Raw genomic sequence first — 5,541 nt, 5'->3', positions numbered from 1 at the left:
TGAATTGGGTAGATGGCTTATTCTTTCCTCACCTTCTTTCCAGGTGTCCTTTCTGAGGTGAGGCTGGTCCAGGCCTGGTGAGACCTGAAGAGATTATCACAGTGGATTGCAATATGTCTGGCGAACTGATTGCTGAAAGCAACTACACTTGGGGATGGGTCCAGTAAGTAAGTGTGATTGAAGAAAAGGAAGGATTTTTCTTGTGACTAGAGAAGCAAACTATACCCCCTCATTCCAGAACCAAAACACCATCTCTACCAATCCCTACAGAAACCAAGCTCTCCCTGCAACTGCACTTCCTGACAACTGAAGACGCCACCACATATTACTGTGCTGGGAGGGCCCAATGATGCAGAACAGTGTAGGGACCCATATAAAGAGGAAAAGTCAATGCTGACAGGCATTTAAATGTCTCCTCCTTTTTCATGTCTTGCATGGTGAGTAGGAACACAGGAGAGGATTCTACCATGATGTTGTGTTTAGTCCTGACCTATTTCATGCAGCATGTCACATTCACCTCTCAGTACTTCTCAATCTGAAAAATATCCCTGGCAGTACCTGTCCTTACAAAACTTGAAGGAGGGATGATCACAGCTCACATGTCCAGCGATGTTTTTTAAAGAGATTGGCTTTTACTTACGCCCATCAACAGGCTTAAGGCAGTTCTCAGCACCTTGGATGATGAGTTTCTGGGAAGATCTGTCCTTACCTGTTGCTGTGAGGTGCTGGATGCTGAGGCTTGGCCGAAATCTGACTTTTCTCCAAGTGGCTTAGAGGGAAGGAGGATTTTCCCCAAATCAGGCCTGCAGAGAGATGCAGGCTATGCCAGACAGGACCTGGGTTTACATTTAGCTGTAAAAAGGGGTGTGACGCACCCTGGTCAAGACATCAGCACCACAAGCTACAGTGCCCACACATTCCCACAGCGGGCAGCACTCTCAAGGACCCTGCCATGTCCAATGCTCCAAGAACAGGTTCTCACAGGTTGACTGGGCACAAGAGATTGGGATGGGAAATGGTCTTTCTGAAAACAGCCTGCACCACATGTTGGGACTGTGATGTAGACTAAGTTTCCCTTGGGACTGAGGAAATTAGGTCTCTATATGCCTGAATACTCTATCATTGTTTCATAATTAGTAGGGGCGGAAGGGACCTGAGCAGATCATCAAGTCTGACCCCCTGCCATGGGCAGGAAAGAATGCTGGGGTCAGACAACTCTGGAAAGGTGCCTATCTAGCCTCCTCTTAAAGACCTCCAAGGTAGGAGTGAGCACCACTTCCCTTGGAAGTTGGTTCCAGCTCCTAGCTGCCCTGACTGTGAAATAGTGCCTCCTGATATCTAGCCTGAATCTGCTCTCTGTCAGCTTATGGCTGTCATTCCTTGTTACTCCCAGTAGTGTTCGGGGGAACAGGGACTCTCCCATTGCCTGCTGGTCTCCCTTGGCCAGTTTACAGATGGCCATCAGATCCCCTCTCAGCCTCCTCTTGTGGAGGCTGAACAGGTTCAGGACCCGTAGCCTATCCTCATAGGACCTGCCCTGCTGTCCCCTGATCATGCGAGTGGCCCTCCTCGGGACCGTCTCGATGCTGTCCGCATCCCTCCTGAAGTGCGGTGCCCAGAACTGGATGCAGTACTCCAACTGGGGCCTGACCAAGGTCACATAGAGGGAGAGGAGCACCTCCTTGGGCCTTCTCATGAAGCATCTGTGGATGCACAACAAGGTGTGGTTAGCCTTTCTGACTGCATCCCCACATTGGCGGCCCATGTTCATCTTTGAGTCAATAATGACTCCAAGATCCTTTTCTGCCTCTGTGCTGGTGAGAGGGGAGTTCCCCAGCCTGTAGGTATGCTGCTGGTTCTTCCTCCCCAGGTGCAACACCTTGCACTTCTCAGTGTTGAAACCCATCCTATTCTCACCCTCCCACCTCTGTAACCTGTCCAGATCTGATTTCAGCTTGTCCCTCCCCTCTAGCGTGCCCACCTCCCCCCTCCCAAGGAAGTCAAATAAGAGATGCACACAAATCTTATAAATCTAGAGCATGGTGCCCAAACTCAGATGAGATGCTTGGTCTGGGCATGCAGTAGAAGAGTTGGAGGGTATCATTGCATCCAGCCCCTGAAAGTTTGTGGTTTTTCAGGGTCCCCATCTTGGGCTGGTCCAGCAGGAAACTGGGCAGGCAGATCGTGGTCCTCTCCACCATTTGGTATAGGAGGGAGGGGGACAGAGAGAAAAAAAAAATAGGAAAAAAAATAAAAAGATATAAGGAGAAGTCAAATTGAGATGTCCCAACACAAAGAAGCAGTCAGTCAAGAGGGAATAAGCAGGAAGGAGGAGCTGGGACAAGAAGGGCAGGCCTCCTGGCCACCTCATGACAGGGTTCAGGGCTCTGGGCGAAGTATTTTTACAAATCCCAGCATTGGGCTCCATGGTTACATTCTGGCACCTGTAGGGCTGCAGCACCAGCCCAGGAAAGAGGAATTGTGGACTGCAAAGAATATACTACCTCTCTCAGCACATGATGGCATCACTCATCTTCTCTCTTTTATCCCTATTCCTCCCCCACTAAGGCACATGCATGCCAGGTATGTGCCTTATGGGGAAGAGGGGAGCAGGCAACAAGGGAAATATTTCTTTCAATCTGTCCTGAATGTTCCCTGTTCTGTTGCTGGGAGAATGAGGCACCAGATTCTGACTTTTTCTTTTTAAGGCATCTTTTCAATTCAGCTGGCTGAATCTGGCCCCAAGACAGCAAAGCCTGATCAGATTCTTACATGGACCTGTACCAAGGCAGGTATCACTGACTCCTGTACCAAGGCGGGTATCACTGACTCCAGCAGCATCCCAAGGATGGCCTGGAGCAGATGGGGTGAGGATACTTTGAAGGTGGTCTGAATGGCACACAAACTATTGCCCATCTTTCCAGAGCTGTGCTCTCCAACAAGGTGAATTCCTCCAAGAACCAGTTCTTCCTGCAGCTGCGCTCCTTGATGGTGGCTGACACTAGCATGTACAACTGTGCCAGGCACACAGGGAATATAACAGTCACACAGCAAAGAAAGGACCTGTATAAAAAAATAGAGAAGCCATTTCTGACAGCCAGGGGCCTGGAATTCCAGCATCTCCATTTGACACATGTGACCTCACCATAGGATGGTATCTTTTCAGAGTAGAGGGCATAAAACCTTGTTCTCCCACATCAGTTGCCTGGAAAACAAGAACGCACATGCTGAAGAGATCTATTTCCATCCATGAGGAACAGTAATTTCTCTCTCTCTCTAATGCACGCACATGCGCACACACACCCCTATTCTGCTGGGGAAAAGAACCAGTAAAGCTGTGTCCCACTTGTCTCCAGATTAGGTTTCCTTCCAGTGCTGTTCATTTTGACATATGCCAGGGGCAATCATCTCTCCCACAGCCCATTTCTATCACCTCTCTCTAAATCATTCAACCTCTACCGGTTTTGAATGCAGACCGTCTCTCCCTACACCTTCCACTCTTCCCCATCAGAAACTCCCCATAAACTCCAATATTATACATAATAACTGGGCCTCATGGTTACACTCAGCTCCATTTGGTAGATTTCTCTCTTCATGCAAAAGAAAGAACAAACATACGGTAAGGGCCTTGTTACACCTTACGCTGTGAGCCACACTAAATGTTGATTGGTGTTAGTGCTAGCTTGTAGTCTGGAGCAGTCACACTCTTAGTCTAGAAACCTTCTCTGACTGTCCCTCACCTGCACAGCTGTGACTTGCCACTAGAGGCTTGGTGAGCAAGGGCAGGACTAGGAGCTGTAGCTGTGAGTTGCCATTAGAGGGCTGGTGAGCCAGGGCAGGTTTCTATCCCTGCTCTACCAGCAGGGGTGTGAGAGATCCTGGGACACTGGAGGACTTCAATTTAGGCATCATATCTGTAGGAACTGGCCACACCTTAGTGGAACAAGAGCTGGGTAGCACAGATCAGAGGTAATCCAGCCCTGGAGTGGTGTAACTTTTGGATGCATAAGGAGGGCTTAAAAGTACTTTCAGGTGTTATTGTACAGACAATTCAGGGGTTTGGAGCTCCAGGAACCGCCTAAAACTGCCATATACTAAGGCCCTATGAGAACATTCATTATAGCTATAGTAGCTAATTGTCCATCAAGAATGACGGATTTCAGGGAGTGTTTACACGCCCACCCCCCATTCACCCTTTGGGGCCGTCCATGTAAAAACTCCATGCTCTGCCCCCAACACCTCCTCCTCCAGCCTCTGGTGCAGGCACTCCCTCCCACTCCCCACCTCCACCTCACAGCAGGGTTTCCACCCCCTCCCTCCCATCTCCCCCTCTCTGCCAGGGGTTGTTGGGACTGGGCAGCAGGGGGGCACTGCCACCGTGACCCAACCCTCCCTTCTGCACTCCCCTGTCCCTCCCCTGCTGTCCAGCCCCAACAGCCACCACCATGACCCCCCCACCCTCCTTCGCCTCCTCCAGCCCCACACCCACCTGGGCCCATTCAACTTCCCTCCATCCCCACTGCCTCCCCCTCCCTGCCAGCTGTAATCAGGGCCAGGCAGCAGGGAGGCACTGCCACCATGACTCCCCCACACACACTTCCTGCTCCTTCCCTCTCTGCCACCCAGCCCCAAGAACAGCTGCCACCATGCCCCACTTCGACTCCCTCCACTTCGCACGCACGCGGACCCATGCAGCCAGTCACTGCCCACCCTCTCAGCAGAGCATGCACACTTGACAAAGAGCATTATAGACAGACAGACAGACAGACAGACAGACAGAGCCCTGTGTATATTGTATATACAAACAAACAAACAAACAAACAAACAAAGTAGACCAGTGACTCTCAACCCTTTTAGACTCAAGGCACCCCTCAGAAAATGCAGGATCATAGCTTTCACTGATTTCTTGGCTACAGAAAAACAGAGCAATTCTTCTATTGCAGAAAACTCAAGAAAGACCACAACAGGTCAAAGTGTTTGACACACTGGATTCTGATTTGAAATGTCTGGGTTTATCTCGAGAAATGTGTAGATGTTTCCATGCCTAACAAATATTACTATTGTGTGGCATTCTGCAACACCCTTAGAAGAATCTCAAGGTGCTGCTGGGTGCTTCAGGATCCTAGTTGAGAATCACTGATGTAGACTGTGGCGGGCCAGTAGGGGGCGCTCCTGTGTTGAGCCGCCCACCTCCCTGCGCCCGACCACCTTCCAGGCTCCGAGTGCCTCCCTTGGGGTGCCTCCCGTCCGGCCGACCCCTTCCCTGGAGCACACCCGCTAGCCTGGGGTTCCCGCTGCCACCATCCAAGGCTCTGGACTCACTTCTGGCTCTGCGCACCTTGGAGAACACAGGCCTGATCGTCCAATGGGTGCTAGACCCAATACAAGCACTTGGGGCACTTCCCCAAGTCAGGGGCTGATTAGGGAAGCCTCCCTTAGTCCACAGACCTAAGGGGCCTCCTTGGCATAATTTAGACCCACCCCTCAATAAGTCTCCCACACCGTCACAAAGGAGAACTTTATTGATGACAGGGGTAGGGC

Source organism: Alligator sinensis, unplaced genomic scaffold, assembly GCF_000455745.1.
Source record: "Alligator sinensis unplaced genomic scaffold, ASM45574v1 scaffold2766_1, whole genome shotgun sequence".
NCBI classification, from domain to species: Eukaryota; Metazoa; Chordata; order Crocodylia; family Alligatoridae; genus Alligator; species Alligator sinensis.
This window is presented reverse-complemented; position numbering follows the sequence as displayed.